The 20,151-nt window shown below is 36.7% G+C and overlaps 1 protein-coding gene across 4 annotated transcripts in view; it reads right to left on the minus strand.

Annotated features, from left to right (window-relative positions):
* The window catches only part of LOC126184089 (bestrophin-2-like), a 610,224-nt gene that overhangs the window by 201,646 nt on the left and 388,427 nt on the right, over positions 1-20,151 (minus strand). The gene's annotated exons all lie outside the window — the stretch shown is intronic.

Raw genomic sequence — 20,151 nt, forward strand, 5'->3', positions numbered from 1 at the left:
CAGTCTTATTCAAAATAGGTAACACATTACTAATTCATGTCATTTTTCCAGACAGACTGAAATATACAATTCTTACTCCCTCTACAAGAAAGGTGATGAGAGAGATGTCAATAAATATTCACTCCTGACATCTGTTTGCAAAATTTTGAGAAAGTGATTTATTGTAGAATAGTATGTCACCTGAGCAACAACAATATCCTCAGCAAAGCACAGTTTGGGTTTCAGGAGAGTCGCTCTACTAAGCATGCCATTTGTACATTCACTCAACAAATTTTATGAACATTAAATAATAAAATAGCGCTGGCTGGTATTTTCTGCGGCCTCTCTAAAGAATTTGACAGTGTAAATCATGATGTTCTCCTAGATAAATGGATGTCTTGTGGGACTGATGGTACAGCCAACTAACGGATAATGTCATATCTAACCAAAAGAATGCAAAACGTTGTACTTAGTAATTCAAGCAGTATAGTCCAGGGACATAATTCTGACTTGGAAGGAATCACATATAAGGCTCCCCAAGATTCAGTCTTAGGTCCACTACTGCTCCTCATATATGCACACAGTATTCTGTTTAATATACAGCAAGCAGAATAAGTTCTTTCTGCAGATGACACTAGTATTATAATTAATCCAAGAATATGTACAGAAACAGAAGAAATGATAAATACAGTTCTTGAGAGTATCATTGAATGGTTTTCTGCAAATGGTAAAAAAGTGCTGTAAGAATAATATATGGTGCTCCCGTATGATCATCTTCTAGATATATTCAATTCAATTCAGTTTGTTTGTATGTTTCAAGAGTTGGGCATTCCGACTGCTGCTTTGCAGTATATTTATTCCCTCATACAATTTGTTGTAAATAATCCACTGCAGTTTGAAAGGAACAATGATGTAAATAACTGCAAAACCAGAAGGAAAAATGACATTCATTAATCAACAATAAGGTTAATGAAAATATCCACAGGTGTATTGCAGGTCTACAGTATCCAACGGGCACAATATTTTGGTGATCGTACATGTTGCCATCATCAGGTGAACTGACAGACTGAGCTTCTGTGAATGTACCGGCACAGAGATCTGTAAGCTATGGCTTTTCAGAGGGAACTGGGTTCGGTCATGGTGGCGGCCGATTTAAATACCTTCCGCCCACGGCGTGCTCCTTCTGCCGTCCGTGCCCCGCGCCATGGTTGCGTAGTGGAACAGATTGCGACGGCATCTGAGATGACGTCAGTGTGATGGCTTTGTCTGTTGAGGTCATCACAACTTCACTGCGGAAGGAACGTGCCGCGGGTGGAGGGCATTTAAATCGGCCGCCGCTGCGACCGAACCCAGTTCCCTCTGAGCAGCCATAGAGTACGGAACTCTGTGCCAGTACGTTCACAGGAGCTCAGTCCATCAGTTCACCTGGTGATGGTGACATGTATGATCGCTGAAATATTGTGCCCGTTGGACACTGTAGACCGGCAGTACACCCGTGGATATTTTGATTATCAAATACGCTGGGAGAAACTCAAGAATCACAACAATAAGGTTGTCTTTAGCACAAAAAGGGGTGCACAATACTGCAAAAAATTTTTTTGATCACTTGCCCAGTGATATAAAATATCTGACAGACAGCAAACTAAAATTCAAAAACCAACAGAGAAAATTTCTCCTTGACAATCCCTTCCGTTCCACAGGAGAATTTATATTACTGTGACGTGTAAAAGGTGGTGGGTAGGAATTACTAAACCACATATGTATATCTTTTTTTTCTTTTTTAATAACAAAAAATACAAAAAGCTTAGAAATATTCAGAATGTACCCATACATACAAATTAATTTGTGATGTGAATATAAAAGGCTAATTTCACAACATTGCAATCTATCATGCAAAATGATCAATGGAACATGTAAATAACTAAGTAGAGAAAGCATGCACATTGAATAATATATGGCTCTTGAGTAATATGTGAAAGCTGGGCTATGAGGAATGACTGATTGGAATAATTGGTCATGAAAATTCTTCTGGGCTGTTGACCACATTGTCAATATATAAAAAACTATCCGACATTTCAGTCACTATTGCAAGTGGCCTTCCTCAAGGCTTTGTTTTGAACTGACTGCTGAATGAGAGCGACTTTAGATCTTGTATAGTAGTGGAGGAAACTGTTTCTATAATTTGATAGGATATTTGATTAGATTAGATTAGATTTACTTTCATTCCAATTGATCCATTGTGAGGAGATCCTCCAGGATGTGGAACATCTCAGAAAAACAACAATACACGACAAATATTTACAACTAAAACAAATAAGCTAATGTACCATTCCACAGGTCCCAAGTGGAATGATCATCATTTTTAATGAACACTAAGAGTCATTTTACAAATACTAATGCACTGAATTTAAAATAAAAAAGTTTTTTATTTATTTATAAGGTAATAAACATGTAATACAACTACTGTAGTACTTATTTACAATGAACACATTACTGCACTAAAATGGTGCAGAAGTTAGATTATACTTACACACACACACACACACACACACACACACACACACACACAAATTTTCAATGAACACATTACTGCACTGAAATTGTGCAGAAGTTATATTGTACTTATATACAAATCAGTTGGTTTTACTAAGAAATTCATCAATGGAGTGGAAGGAGTTGGCCACCAATAAATCCTTTAGGCTCCTCTTAAACTGAATTTCATTGGTTGTTAAGCTTTTTATGGCTGCTGGCAAGTTATTGAAAATGTGTTTTCCTGAATAATGCACACCTTTTTGTACAAGACTAAGTGACTTTAAATCCTTGTGAAGATTATTCTTATTTCTAGTATTGATTCCATGAATTGAGCTGTTGGTATGAAAAAGTGATATATTTTTAATGACAAATTTCATTAAGGAATAAATATATTTGGAAGCAGTAGTTAGTATCCCTAGTTCCCTAAACAGGCTTCTGCAGGATGTTCTTGAGTTCACACCACATATAACTCTTACTGCACGCTTTTGTGCCCGGAAAACTTTAGCTTGGCTTGATGAATTACCCCAAAAAATAATCCCATATGACATTATGGAATGAAAGTAAGCATAGTATGCCAGCTTTTTCATTTTTATATCCCCTATGTCTGACAAAATTCGCATTGCAAACAGAGATTTGTTAAGACACTTCAGCAGTTCTGTGGTGTGCTCCTCCCAGTGGAATTTATTATCAAGCTGTAATCCCACGAATTTAACACTGTCCACTTCTTCTATCTTCTTGTCATCATATGTTAGACATATACTCTTGGGACACCCCTTACAAGTTCTGAACTGCATGTAGTGTGTTTTTTCAAAGTTTAGTGACAAAGAATTGGCTAGGAACCAGTGATTAATGTCCACAAATATTTTATTGGCTGATCTTTCTAAGACTACACTTGATTTGCTATTTATTGCAATGTTTGTATAAACAGCAAACAAAACAAACTTGGCATCTGATAATGTTACTGATGAAAGGTCATTGATATACACAAGAAAAAGTAAGGGCCCCGAAATGGAACCTTGTGGGACCCCACATGTAATTAGTTCCCAGTTGGATGATGCCTGATAACTTGATACATGTCTCTTTCCTAATAATACCCTTTGTTTCCTGCCAGAGATATAAGATTTGAACCATTTTGCAGCATTTCCCATTACACTATAATATTCTAGTTTGAAATTTATTTCTCTGTAACACTTATTATTTTGTAATCTTTATCTCTCTCTAAAATGTATTTTTGTAATGGGACCTAAGTTACTGTTCACTGTTTTTTGTTTTGTAATCTCTATCTATATTTAAAATGTATTTTTTTTGTAGTGGGACCTAAGTTACTGTTTTTGTTTTGTTTTATGTATTACCATAAATTCTGGCCAAAAGCCTGTAAAATTGACACGTTCCATATCCTGTGATACTGTCACAACATGGATCACCGGAACAAGAGATAAATAAATAAATAAATAAAAATTAAAAGGATATTGTGATTTACACAGTCAAATGCCTTTGACAGCTCACAAAATATACCAGTTGCCTGCAATTTTTTGTCTGATGAATTAAGCACATTTTCACTGTAAGTGTAGATAGCCTTCTCAATATCAGAACCTTTTAAAAATCCAAACTGTGACTTTGACAGTATGTTATTTGAGATAAGATGGTTATAAAGCCGACTGAACATTACTTTTTCGAAAATTTTTGAGAATGCTGGCAACAGTGAAATTGGACGGAAATTTGATGCTATTTCTTTATCTCCCTTCTTAGACAGTGACTTAACTTCAACATATTTCAGCCACTCAGGAAATATTCCACTGATAAATGACTGGTTACACAGATAGCTTAATATGTTACTTAGCTCAGAATCACATTCTTTAATTAACTTTGTTGATATTTCATCATACCCACTAGATGTTTTTGATTTTAAAGATTTTATGATGGACATTATTTCTGTTTGAAATATGAGGAGGGGTGTTAGGTATTCTTTATTGGTATTCATATTATTCCTTGTCATTGGTGAACAAAGATGTGGTTGACTGGTGTTTACGTTATTTCTTGCCATCTGTAGAAACAGGCAAATTAGAAAGGAGTGGTAGCTGTAACATAATGCTGTTTTCTTGTTGCCAGGAGTGGGCTGTGGCATGCCTGCACTCCGTGTATGTATGACCACTGCTGTCTCCTGTGTGCCTGTGTGAGTTGCTCTGCATATGTTGTTCTCCCATAGTGTTGTCACTGCTGGCAGCCAAGATGCTAGAAGCATATACCTGTCCTCTCCATTCATGTTAGTGGGTTGCTTGACTCTTTCTGTCACCTCTTTAATCTTACTACTCAATGTAAATGGCAGTTTTAACCAATACACGGGCTTCAAGGAACATTTCTTTATCACACTCACCCTGGTGTTCTACCACTGCTGAGCTGGTGGGTTGTCCCAGACTGTTATATTTTTCATGCTCTGCAATTGGTGTATTGATCAGCCACCCCCTCTTACCTACATATGTCAATCCACATTCTCAACCAATTTCATAGACTCCTGTGGGGTTTAGCTGTTTGACCACATCTTTTATTGAGCTTAGAACATCTTTTATTTTATTATTATTCGGAAAGATTGGCGTGATGCTGGCTCATCAGAGAATTTTGTCCACACGTTCAGTGACCCCTTTTACATATGGTAATAGGACTATGTTCTGTGCCTCCTTCTGCTCTTCCCTATTGCCTTCAGACTTTTTCATCATAGTTTTATCTGTCATATTGTTGCCATAACTATTGGCTCAAAAAATGGATCTGAGGTTTTGTAGTTCTGCCTTCAGGTGTTCGTCATCGCTGATCCTGTGAAACCTCCTGGTTTAAGTGTGAAGGGTGGACTTCTTCTGCATAGGATGATGATGGGAGGAGGTCTGGAGGTACCTGCTTATGCTGGTGGTTCTTCTGTATACTCTGTGGCCAAGTTTACCATCAGGCTTTCCATAAACATCCATTTTGAGGAAAGACAGCACCCCATTCTTTTCAATCTCCATATTAAATTGTATTTTACTATGTTGTTGATTGAGATATTGGTGGAACTTGGGTAGTACTGGAGTGAGCAATTAGGGAATAAATGTGCAGATTGACATGATTTTGTTGGTATTAATAGATGGTGAAAGCATACTTGAGGTAGCATTCAGTCTATAAAGCTTGAAGGATCCTGATCTAAAACTAAATAGAATAAAATACATTTTGCATTGTGTTTTGTGGATATGTATGAGGGCAAAGTGAAAATTCCTTGTTCTGCACACAGATGATATTGATTTATATGAAGTTTCAACTTCATGGAAACACCAAGGAAGTACTGTGCAATCAACACATAAAGTGTGCGAAATAACTGATACCATGGGCATATCAAAATAAAGAGCATGGCATATTTCATATGAAGAATTAACTATGAGAATGTTTTGTTTAGGGTAAGTGGTGAATTTTTTGAATGTATATGTATGGCAAATATGAAAGTGTATTTCTCAGTACAATTAAGAGCATTTTGAGAAGACTTCAACTGATTTTGTGGACTTATTTGTTACCACGCATTCATTGCATCACATAAAAAATAAAACAGCAATCAGAGCAGTAAATGGTACTGTTGTTCTAGCATCAAAAAATGTTTAATTTATTTTATATATTAGAAAGATTAACAATGGTGTTTTCTGGAATAAAAAATATATTCTACGGACTGACTTTCCTGCAAAGGGTAAAACAATAGCTAATGAGTACTATGATGATTTTATGGACCAAATGGAAAAACTACATTAGAAGAGGCCTGGATTGCAAAATAAAATGCTAAATCTTATTCTTCAGAGCAATAGAAACTTCTATGAAAATGGGACATGTGAGAGATTTGAATTATGAACTGTTTGTTATATCCAGTTAATTTGGCACAATCTGACTACCATGTATTCACATATTTACATACATTTGTAATGGTAAATGTTTTGAGTCCAGTAAAGCTGCCAGTCTTTCATTGCCAGGACATTTAAGACACCTTCCCTCTCTATAATGAAATCAGTATAAGTGTCAGTCTGAAACTTTCAAGAAATTAATGCAAACTGCTACTTTTCTGAAAGTACACATTCTCAGATTATGTCCATCCGTGAATTTCACAAAACTACATAATGAGGTATGCAACAAGAGTTTTGGAAGGTTTTACAGGAATGTCCCATAAATGGATAAAAATTGTTCTGAAAAACCAAAATGATGCTTGCAAATGGTTTCTTTTGCTTTCAGTAAGAGAAAGAAGTGGTATGGTGTCTGGTACTGGATGCAAGGCTGATGCAAAACTATCATACTAACTGAAGTTTGGATTTCTCAATAAATGATTGTGTTCTCTATGTCATGTCTATAATACACCAGATTACTAATCTGGAGTTGATGTCCAATCTCTTTTTACTACTATTATTCACTTAAAACAAAGAAATGACAGACCACATTTTTGTTCATTTTTTCTTGTTATATATAAACTATGTTCCATCATCACGTCAAAAAGCAGAAATAATTCTATTTGTTGATGGTATAAATATTATATACAATTCTAACAGAGCAACTTCAACACTAGAAAATGCAAATAAAATTTACTTAAAAATGAACTGTCACTTAACTTAACTAAAACATGACACGTGCAGATCAGTACTGTACAGTGTCTGTCTGCACCATTAGAAATAATGCACAAGGGTGAATCAATAAATGAAACAGAATATTCTACTCTCTTATGTGTTTATACTGACAAAAGCCACATGCTACAGATCTTCTTAAATGTCTAAGCTTTGTAGCTTTTGTGTTACGGCTAATATCAGATTTTGGAGATGAAAATGACCAACATGTTGACTTACTTTTCATATTTTATCCACTAATGTCTTATGACATCACATTCGGAGGTAACTTGTCAAAGACCATGGAGGAAGAAAGTGAGTATACTAAGGATAATATGAGGCATCCATCCTATAACCTCTTGTAAATATCTTTTTAAACAGCTGGGCATATTGACAACAGACTTGTAATGAGCTTACTCCCATGTGAAATTTGTTATCAACTAATACCACAATTTGAAAACACTAGTGACATTCATAAATGCACTACAAGACAAAAAAAATGCACCCTGAAGCAATTGTCCAAATAGGACAGAAATCAGTAGTCATGATGTATGTGTACAAGCAAACAATTTTCAAAAAAATTTATTTTTATTTTTTCAAGAGAAAGAGCTTTACAAACTGAGCAAGTTAACGAAGCATTGGTCCATCTCTGGCCCTGAAGCAAGCAGTTATTCAGCTTGGCATTGATCAACAAGTTGTTGGATGTCATCCTGATGGATATTGTGCCAAATTCAGTTGAGCTGGTGGGCTAGATTGTCAAAATCCTGAACTGGTTAGAGGGTCGTTCCCATAATGCTCCAAAATTCTCAATTGGGGAGAGATCTGGCAACCATGCTGGCCAAGCTAGGGATTAGCAAGCATGAAGACAAGCAGTCGAAACTCTTTCCATGTGTGGCCACCCACTATCTTGATGAAACATAAGCTCAGGATGGCTTGCCACATGGGGTAACAAAACAGCACTCCTGGCTGTCAGGCCGCATGGTGGATGACAGTCAGGTTGGTATCCCGCAGCTGTTCAGGGCATCTGTAGACACATCTTTGCAGGACATCAGGGCTCAGTTCAAAGTGGAACTCATCACTGAAGAAAATTTCACTCCAACCAGTGAGATTCTGGGCCGAAGACATGTCTATGGATGCCACATACAGCGGTAGGCTACCAGTCTGGCTGACACCTACCATATGGCCTGGCAACAAAGAGTGAATGTCTGAGATGCTATTTTTTTCAGAGAAAGACCCCTTTGGTTGTCATCTGTAGCAGTATGTTGACCATGATTTAAGATGCCAATTGGACAGAATTTGGAACAATATCACTAAAGAGAATATCTAACAACCTTGTCAACCAATGCCAAGCAAAATAACAGCTTCCGTGATGGACCAATGCATTACTGACTTGCTCAGCTTGTGAAACTCTTTCTCTTGAATAAATCATCCAATTTTTCTGAAATCATAACAGAACAGAACAGAATTGATAGTGTCTTGAAATTAGATTACTCATCAAGTGCCATGAAATGTGGTCAGATTAAATCAAGCTATGATGAGACAATGAGACACTAAAAGTAGTAGATGAATTTTGCTATTTGAGCAGCAAAGGAAATGGCAATGGCTGAACTAGAGAGGATATGAAATGCAGACTAACAATTTCAAAAAAAGAATTTCTGCAAAAGAGGAATTTGTTAAAGCCAAATATAAATTTAAGTGTTAGACAGTCTTTTCTGAAGGTATCTGCCTGTCTTAGGGTCTCGTATTGAAGAAAAATGTGGATGATAATAAGTTCAGATAAGAGAACACAAACCTTTGACTCATGTTACAACAGAAGAATGCTGAAGATTAGATGAGTTGACTGAATAATTATTCAAAGGTATAACAAACCACGAATATAGGGTTCCTAAGTCAATCAAAATTTCTGATTCCATCCTGAGTTAACAAAAGTTTGCAGTTCTATTAGTTTTTTTTATCAATGTTTATTCTGAAAGCCTTATTTCAGAAAATGAAGAGTCCAGAAGACAATTTCTTTTGGTTGAAGACTTCAAGAAGTTGCTCAGTGCATTATTAACAGTCCTGTTTTCACTAAATTCAAATTAGTGTTTGGTCAACTATTCCATTTTTTCTAAAAGTACTATGATTCTACAGCATATGACTTTCTCATATATCTAGGATATAGTTGGGACAATGGAAATAGGGTGATAATTGTTTATATCATGACTGACCCCCTTGTTGAAGATTTGGATTACCTTTGAGGTCTTTAATACTTCTGGGAAATGTCCTCTGCTTGTTAAGCTATTGATCATATCATATTGCAGTACAACAGTCTCTAAATATATATTCTTTAAATCCACATGAATCTGATGATTTTATGGCTCTTGTGGTTATCAGTACCTCTTTTTCAGTTACTAGTGTCAGAAAAATTGGCCTGTCTGATAGTGGGAACATGCTGCAATAAGATTCTGTAAAGATGTAGAAAAATGGGAACACTATAGATTATACTGTAAAATTTTGAAGAAACCAATAAGGAAATCAAAAGCCCTTTATTATGAGAAGTAAATAGATAATTCCAATAATAAAATAAAAACAATTTGGAGCATTGTAAAAAAAGAAATGGAAAGAGATACAACAAGCAAAGAAGATGTAAATAAAATCAGATATGAAGTTACCCTAGTAGATAACCCCAAAACAGATAACCCCAACAGATTGGTTGCAAGCCCAATGTTGATGAAGCTGTAACTCTTTGTCAAGCAGTATATTCAAACACACTTTCAGAAATGTGTCTTAATCCTGTCACTGTAGAAGAAATTAAAAAAATCATCATGTCTCTAAAAAGTACAAACTCTGCAGGGGTTGATAATATATCTAGTAATTTATTGAAATATTCTTTTGTGTGGATCAGGGACATTCTCTGTCATATTTTCAATGCTTCCCTTCATAAAGGTGTTGTTCCCAGTAGACTTAAGTATGCCATTGTGAACCCCCCTGTACAAAAAGGGCGATAAAGCTGAACTAACTAACTATTGACCTATCTCTTTGCTGACTGCTTTCTCGAAAATTCTAGAAAAGCTAATACATGTAAGAATTACTGATCATCTCATGAAGAATGGAGTTCTCAGCAAGAGCCGATTTGGCTTTCAAAAGGTCCATTCAACAGAAGACACAGTCTATGCACTTGCAAATGAAGTCCTAGAAACCCTTAATGAAAAAATGCTAGCACTTGGTGTCTTCTGTGATTTATCCAAAGCATTTGACTGTGTTCATCACCAGATTCTCTTGAAAAAAGCAAAATTGGTAGGAATAAGTGGTGTTGCAGGCAATTGGCTACAGTCGTACCTCCAAGACAGAAAACAAAAAGTTGTCTTGAATAGCTCGGGTGGAGTATGTGACACTTCCTCAGATTCTGAATGGAGTTCCATTACATGTGGAGTGCTTCAGGGCTCAATTCTTGGGCCACTATTATTCCTGATTCTTATAAATGATCTACCATTATGTACAAGCCTGCCGTGTAAATTTACATTATTTGCTGATGATACCACAATTTTTATGAGCAGTAGAACAGACAACAATCTTGAGGAACTCATTAATCACATACTCTCAGATGTGGTTAATTGGTTCAAGGTGAATGGTCTCTCATTAAATTTCCAGTAAGACCAGATTTATTCAATTCTGTACAAAAACAGAAAAAGGGAGAGAGATAAGTATGGCATGTGGTAATCAACCAATAGTAAGAATGGAAACAACAAAACTTCTTCGAGTGCACATTGACAAGAAAATGAGCTGATCTTCACATATTATTGATCTCTGTAAGAGGCTTAGCTCTGGTACCTATGCTTTATGGGTTGTCACTACATGTGTTGAACCTAACATTGCAAAAGTGGCATACTATGGCTATTTTCATTCTCTCATTGAGTATGGAATTATTTTTTGGGGCAACCAGGCATTAGCAAGTAAAGTGTTTATTGCACAGAAGTGAGCTTTAAGAATTATAAGTGGATTGCACCCAAGAGACTCATGTAGAAATAGTTTTCGTAAACTTAAAATATACACAACTACATGCCAATATATTTTTTCTCTCATGTGTTTTGTTTGTAAAAATATAGAGATATTTCAACCAAACAGTAATTATCATGAGCATAACACACGGAGGAAGAATGACATACACAGCGAGCTCAGAAATTTGAGCTTGGCACAAAAGGGTGTCCACTACACTGGAGCAAAACTCTTCAATGCTCTTCCTCCTGAAATAAAGACAGAGGTTCATAACAAGAGTAAGTTTACGAAAGCACTAAAATATTTCTGCTAGAAAAAGCTTTTTACAGTCTAGATGAATTTTTAACTAAATAAATTGTAATATTTTAATATTATATAATACAAGTTGACATAATGCCATTAAGAATGTTATTTAACCTGAGCTCTGTATCTGTGTGTGCTCTGTATCTGTTTTCTGTAGTGTTTTAATGATTCTAAGAAAACGTGTAGTTTCTTTTTCTGTATTGCTGCCCAAAGAATTTACTGTATAAATTTTTATATAATTATGTACTCAAATTTCTGTATATGCTATAAGATTATCAGATTGTATTTGTAAAAAACTGAGTCATTCCATGTCCTTGTGTATTCAACACAGTTGGACCTATGGAACATGAAATAAATCAAATCAAATCAAAATCAAATAGATTTGTGTGGTACTGCTGGCATAATGATTCCTGACATTAGAATATCAGTAATCTTTGAAAAATGCAAATTAAAATGTTCACTAATCTGTTTTGCATCAGAGATTTTTGTTCCATCATCTGGAGATATTCAGGTGAGTCCCATCTGGCTTTGGTTCCTATGAAAAAATCTGGTGTTTTGAGATCTGTTTTGAATTGGCTGTGGCCTTCTAGAAGAATCTTTTATACTTTTTCAAGTATCTTTGGAAGTTTGGAACACTGTCTGTCTTACTTACTATGTATAGTTTTTTTCTTGGTTACACAGGAAGTAATTATTCCCTTGGTGACCCATCATTTGGGAATGGCTTTCCTGGATTTTTTCAAGAGGGGAAAGGCAATTTTAAAATAATGGCACTGTTTATCAATGAATATTTTTGTTTTCATTTCAGTTTCATCCTCAATATAAACATTTTCCCATTTTCTCAGATCTCATGCTTTAGCAGGTGGTTAATTAACATTAAGCTGTTGGTAACCTTAATATCTCTTCTGTAAGTGATAGTTGATAACATAGGTTTATTTACACCCATTTGTTTAAGCTTAAATCAAAGTCTCTCATAGTTCAAAAGGCCACTGAGTAAGTTTTGTAAACTGAGTACTGATAGAGAATTAGTGTTTATAAATATAGGATCTATTGACACGCTGGATGTGACTGTTACCAAGCAGGCCCACTGATCCAAGGTCAACATCGAAATCATGGCATGACACCACCTACTGGTAAAATGTGCCTGCAGCTCTTGTTGTCACTATAAATGGAAAGTAATGCTTCAGTATGACTTGAGAAGATATGCAGGATGCCTATCAGATGCATACACAAACTGCAGTGTAAAACCAGAGAGTTTAAAAGAGGGCACATTTTTGGCATGAGAGAACTTGGTGTCAGACTGAAGATCTCAGCAACAGCAGCAGCAACAACAACAACAACAACAACAACAACAACATATATTGTAGAAAATAATATGTTTATGATCCACCAATGGTTGAAAGAAGGGCCAAAGTACATGAATGGAATTAATTACCAGTTATCTGAGAATGAGAGTGTCTCAGTGAGTGAAGGTACCTGTAAAGAGACAAGTCCAAAGTGAATACGGAATTCAGTAGTTCAATAAGTTAAGTATTTATAAATTTACACACAAATCTGTTTGAAATTATAATATCAGAAGGATCTATTACACATTCAGAGCCGATAGTTTTACATATATTTTGGTTACCTAAGCTACATGGAAAAGAGTAGGCAACAGACATCTCATGATACTCATGCTGAATGCTTTTTACCTCTACGCTAAAACATTGGTTTATAACACAATAGCATTAAATTCAGGCTCTTTTAGACCAGTATGTTTTAACTGAAAACCATTCAAAAAATAACCCTTGTGTTTGACTTGTAGGTGTCAGATATACGAAATCACTCTCAGGAGCTTTCTGGATGAAAAGATGAAATGATGAGTCTGACTATACCAACTTTAAAAACAATTCAAATGGCTTAGTATGGATAATTTTTAAATTCAAAACTGGAATCATGGAGTGAAAGGTCATCAAATCCTTGATTTTGTTCAAGATACTCTGACAGAAGACCAACCTACAGGGAATTAAATCAAACAGGCTATCACCATATGTTTATAAAAGAGACCCTATTACAGAATAAACTTGTTTAGAAGAAAATATCATTTTCTCATCATACTTTCCTCTCAGATGGTGTATACAGTAGCTTTATGGATTGTATTAATTATATTGATACAGCAGTATTAATAATTAAGTTAAAAGTCATAAAGTCATTGGTTAATTAGATACTTATGCATAATGTTCTTCAGAAAAAAAGATTTTTATGCAGTTTTTGTTCAAATTAGGAGCCAAGGACACTTTTCCCCTTTCACTATTGAGGCTAAATTTCACACAATTCTTTTTTTGTAGTAAAAACCAAACTTCACAAAGAAGTGTCACCCCAGTATACACCCTTTTTGGTGATTCTGTTTATCGATTGGTAATCAGTGCAGAAAGGCCATGTGCCATTTTTCTTTCTCACAAGGAAGACAGAGCATCTTCTCTACTTTCTATGCATCCTTCTGTTTGTGACATTCTATATTAGCAATGACTAATGGATGATGGTCCCCATTGTTGGTACCATGTTTCACATCCAGAAATCAGGTCCATAGCTCCATTCTAGACTTGAATGCATCCACAAATTGATGATGGATGGTCAATTTCCTTTCTCAGTCAGGCTGGGTAGTAGATTTCTCTAGTACACTGTTGTTATTGTTAGCATAGTTTAATTTTCCATTGATGGATCTGAGTTCGAATTGATAGACGGATGTGGCAGTCCCTTTACACATAATATAGAGATGAATTATGGCTGTTCATGACAAATGGTAACTCAGAGCTCTCCTTGTCCACATTTAATGGCTATGATCATTGCTGACATGTAGGGTCTGGCAAGAAAACATGGCTCACTGCAGGAATAAAAATATCTTGCAAAACAAAGGGGATCATATATTGTGCTCTCAGTACTTGCAATGACCCAAAGATATAGGAGCACTGTAAACTTTACTGTAACACCCTAAAAAAGGTAATACATAAATCTAAGAGTATGCACATAAAATCTGAAATTGAGATACCACAAAACAAAATAAAAACCATTTGGAATGTGATAAAGAGAGAAACTGGCAGAAAAATGGGGAACACAAAACACATAGGAATTGAACGAGGTGACAGTGCTGTAAAGAAACCTAAAGCAGTTGCAGAAATATTAAACAAACATTTTTGACAGTATCAGAGAAGGCTGGCTGTAAAGTTTCTGTGGATGAAGCGATGACTCTTCTACAGACAGTTACTGGCAACAGAACACCACAGATATCTCTATCTCATGTTTCAGTAAATGAAATTGAAAGAGTAATTAAGTCAATTAAAAATAAAAAAAAACTGTCTGGGTAGACAATATTTCTAGTAAAATATTGAAATATTATAAGTCCAGTGTCAAGTAACATATTCAGTTCATCTTTGCACGAGGGAATTATCTCTGCTAGACTGGTTGTGGTGGTACCACTGTTTAAAAAAGGTGACAAAAGTAATGACACAAATTATCAACCCTTCTTCCTTTTAACTATATTTTAAAAAAATTATTGAAAAAAATCATGAACAGAATGATTTTCAGTCATCTAAACTTCCACAATATCCTCAACAAAAATCAGTTTGGGTTTCAGTCTGATCTTTCTACAGAACAAGCAATATTCTATTTTAAAAATCAAGTTTTGTTAGTTATCAACAGAAAAATGTCACCAATAGGCATTGTTTTGTGATCTCTTGGAAGCCTTTTGAAAAAGCCAGAGTATTATGCTTTAGTAGGTGGTGTTAATTTGTGGCTTCTGTCATATCTAAAGAATCAAAAGCAGACTGTAATGTAGAATGGCCTATCTGGAGAACATGCTTCACTTGAGTGGGGCACATGAAGTTGCAGTATGTGCCACAAGACTCTAATTTAGGTCAAGTGCTATTTCTTATTTTCATTAATGACTTCCCACTTGGTTCTGATACAAAGAGTAAATTTACCCTTTTTGCTGATGATACCACACTCTTCACTGATGAACTGTTAGAAAATAGTCTTGAACAAATTGTGAACAAAGTTTTCACTGAAATGTTACACTGGTTTTCTTCAAATGGTACCTCACTCAATGCAGATAAAACCCATAACATGAAGTCCAACACACCACAAAAATCCTTGAAGGAATTAACTTAAAGTGTAGAGGTCAACCGACACAGGAAGTTGAGGATAAAAAATTCGTGGGTGCTTATGTAGACAGTAAATATAATTGGTCAATCCACATTCTTCAGCTTTTTAAAAGACATAGATTAGCACTTTTGCACTGCAGGCTATCACTTTAGTAGTTGAAGCAGATACCAATAATTCCTACTTTGACTTCTTTCATTCATTAATGTCATATGCTTTACATTCTGGAGGAACCAACCTCTCGAAAATAAATAAATTCACTGTGCAAAAGAAGCCATTAGAATAATGAGTGGTGTCCACAATAGGCATTATTGCAGGTATCTGATACAAAGGATGGGGATCCATACCACTGCATCACAATACATTTCTTCCTTGCTGATTATTGTCTGTAATAACTTTTCTCTGTACAAAGACAACACTAAATGTCACAATTATAACACAAGAACCAAAAACAGTTTGCATATTGAACTAAAAAGTCTTAATCTGGTTCAGTATAAGTTTATTACTTCAGCATTAAGCTGTTAATTGCAGTCCCATCAAATATTAAATATCTTCATAAACAATTACCCAAATTCTCAAAGTGTACCTAATAAAAAAGTCTTTTTACAAGATTGATGAATTTCAGGGAAAAAAATGAATGTCACTGCTAAACTTACAATTATTTTAGAATTAGATTTTGTTAATTTTATGTCAGGATATCTATTTTAAAGATGGGTACAATGCACTGACCAGCCAGAACATTATGACCACTGACTCACTATTGATATAAGCCTGTCCAGATGATAGTAGCATCACCTGGCAAGACACACATATGGTGCACGTAGTATCAGTGAGTGTGCATTCTGTTTGTAGAATAGGAAAGGCGCATGACCTATTTGAGTTTGACCGAGGGCAGATTGCGATGGCTTGGAGGCTTGGCATGAGCTTTTGGGAACTGCATGACTTGTCAGGTGTTCAAGAAGTGTTTCCATAAGTGTCTTCAAGAAGTGGTGAAACCAAGGTGAAATCACATTCAGAAGTCATGGGTTTTGGGGGCCACCCCTTATTACAGATGTTGGCTGCTGTAGGCTGGGCAGACTGGTAAAACAGGACAGGCAGCAAACTGTGGCAGAACTAACTTCAGAATTTAATGCTGTGCAAAGTACAAATGCGTCTGAAAACACGGTGCACTAAACACTCCTAATGATGGGCCTCCACAGCCTACAACAAACGCATGTGGCAATGTTAAACCATGACATCAGCAACTACTACTGAAATGGGCATGTGACCATCAATCCTGGGGAGTTCCAATTGATGTGCTGGTCCTGAACTCACCAGATCTGATAAATAATGATGCCTTCTTCATCATGCCAGTGGAAGGAACAAGTCTATTGTCTTCCAGGGGAACAGCTCCTTGACACCAGTACTGCAGGATGGAGACAAGCTGGCAGCAGCTCTATTATGCTCTGGAAAACAGTCACATGGGCATCCAAAGGTCCAGTGGAGCTTGTGCAAAGCACTATGATGGACAAGGAGTATCACACACTGGTTGCAGATCACATACGCTCCTTCTTGACAATCATGCTTCCCAACAGCAGTGGCATTTTTCAGCAAGATAATGCGCCATTCCACAAGGCCAGCAGCGTGATGGAGTGGTTCAAGGAACACAGTGGGGAGTTCTATTGATGTGCTGGTCCTGAACTCACCAGATCTGAATGCCACTTAACATGTCTGGAATGTGATTGAACATGGTGTCAGAGCACTTGCCTGCGAAAGGCAAAGGTCCCAAGTTTGAGTCTTGGTCTGGCACACAGTTTTAATCTGTGAGGAAGTTTCATCATCACGTGAATTTGCTGAAGTAGCTGTGCCAATTTGGATCAAAAATTTTCCACGGCCTATGACTGCTTGTGATCCCTGTGAAAAGTTCCATGTAAGGATAACATTATGGCTGCATTGATAAAACAATAAATTTGAATAGCTCTTTTATGTAACTGATAGTTGTTTTTGTAACACAGTTTCCTTTAGCTGAATGCATTTTATATTTGCAATATTCAGCACAATGGCCTCTCAGTGTCAGATCATAATATTCTTCAGCTGTTGATGATAAGAATTGATAAAACAGAAAATGATGCTTGGACAGACTGGTCATCAAGGATGATATCAATGTCATTTCCTGACATCTTAGTGACTGTAATTCTTGAATTTTCATTTGTTGTGGTTTCACCTCCATAGACTGTTGCTCATTAATTTTACTTATTTCAATATGGGCAAGTGACTGGAACCTCTGCTTAGTAATGTAGAGTGCCTACAGCATGTTGGTTCTATTGATAGGCTTTGTTCTTCAGGCTGCCTGCAGCTATCTTCCTTTCTTTAGACTAGCATACAACATACCCAGGGTGTCTATAACGGAAACATACTAGTTTATTGTCCTCCATTTTCCAAATGTCTCTTTTTCTGCTTATGGATCGAACCGGTGAAGGAGTCAAATGTATCTGTGTCCTCAAGAATATCAGGTACTGTCTGATTGTAGCCACATATGCCCAGAGTTTCTGACTGCATTTCTCATTGTTGATCTCCCGTGTAGAGATCAGTTAATATCTTCTTGAGTTGGCGATGGAGTCTTCTACTGTGGTTCCATCCTTCAAAAGAATAACTTGATAGACATGCTGTCCCACTCCATTCATTAGGTTTGACACTTTGTTGGGTTTCATCATATCCAAGTTCACTGCATGAGATAGTGCCAAAACACTTAATATATACAAAACTGTCATCTCCCTCTGGCATGAGGCTCTGTTCTTCAAATTTCTTTGGCTACAAGGACCTGCTGCTGGTTGACAACAAATGTTTGTCAATTTCTGCCCATGACTGTCACAGCCCTTGATCTTTTCATTATTGTTCTGTCAATTATTGTACCATCCAAGTAAAAGTAGATCTTGGCAAGGCACATCTTGTCATCACATCTATTGTGTACAGCAAGACAACTGAATCCAATTACTCATTTCATTGGATCCTGGCCAGCAAAAAAGGGGGTAAAAATCATCATATGCATTGGTTTGATGGTTGAGCATAGCTGGAGGTCTCCCAGGGCCAGAACTGCAGTGAAAGTTATTCCATCTACACCTGCCCCCTCTAATATTGCAGATGAGTTCACACTAAATTTTGTTGTATTGTACACTTTCTCTTCAGAAATGTAAACCACTGTTGACAGTTTTGTTATAGCTAGCTAAAAATGAGGTAATGATATATTTAGCTTAAGCTCACATTGCAGATAATCCAGAGTGATGCACTCTATGAGGATATGAGACATTTTTAGGGGTGCTCAGGTGCTGGTCAGTAAAAGGAAAGCTATGGAGGTTCTGTAGCTCTGGGTAGGTTGTGTGATACACCATGGATATTAGAGACCAGTATGTTTTGTGAGTAGTATTGTTCTATTGTCTGTAGTCCACTCAAGGAATCACTGCATATGAGAAAGTCTGGTTTGGAAAAGTTCTGATGTGCTGTATAGCTTTGGATATGGCTGTTGGTACTGCAGTGAATACAGTGCACGTGCGTGCACCCACCCACACACACACACACACACACACACACACACACACACACACTGGAGAGTGATGCTCATGTCCACCAGTGTACATATATGTATATCCAACACAATCATTGATGAGGTGTCCTAGCATTTGATGTTTTATTTTGTTGGGTCTTGAGGGAGTTCAAAAATGGTTCAAAAGGCTCTGACCACTATGGGACTTATCATCTGAGGCCATCAGTCCCCTAGAACTTAGAACTACTTAAACCTAACTAACCTAAGGACATCACACACATCCATGCCCGAGGCAGGATTCGAACCTGCGAGCGTAGTGGTCGCTCGGTTCCAGACTGCAGCGTCTATAACCGCACTGCCACCATGGCGGCTCTTGAGGGAGTATGAGAACATAAAGTTAAAGTGCTGTTGAGCAGTCCTTTCACTAAAATGGAAATCATAAGTTTATAGGTGTTAAGAGCAGAACGATGAAGAGTCGCATTCTGCCACACATCAGAAATTTGCAAGAGAAGGGAGCGATTGTTGGAACCATACATTGCTGCAAAAGTGTGATGTTGAAGTTAAGAAAATTCTGGGGGTCAGTGTCAGTGTCTGCACTGGCAGAGATACCAGAGTTTCTTGCAGGCATACAGTGGGCACAAATACAGTGTAAATGAGCCAGTACTTGAGAGGATGGGGTGTGTATCTTCACAGAAAACACATATTGTTCCTAACATTCCTTTCTTTATTAAAAATTGTACTTTTCTTTAGAAACATTTGAACAAAATTAAGTCATTCATTAATGAGTGGTGTTTATGACATTTGAGTGCTCCTATACATTTTCTAATCATCTCTCTCATCTCTTGAAGCCACAATGTTACACATTTCCACTGGAGAGGAGCCAAAAAGAAGGGGACTGTGGTGTCTGCAGTGTGTATGATCACAGCAGTAGCATATTGTACCAACCCATCAATTATGTTCTCCTGGTGCACACTGAAGTGCACTTTGGAGGTGTTAGCTTACCATTCAGCTTACCTAAGAGTCCAGCATAGAACAAATTTTTTATTTCTCAACTCGGGAGGAATAGTACAATATGAAAGTAGTTGCTATCACAGACCTCCCCACGAATGTTCC

This window comes from Schistocerca cancellata, chromosome 4, assembly GCF_023864275.1.
Source record: "Schistocerca cancellata isolate TAMUIC-IGC-003103 chromosome 4, iqSchCanc2.1, whole genome shotgun sequence".
NCBI lineage: Eukaryota > Metazoa > Arthropoda > Insecta > Orthoptera > Acrididae > Schistocerca > Schistocerca cancellata.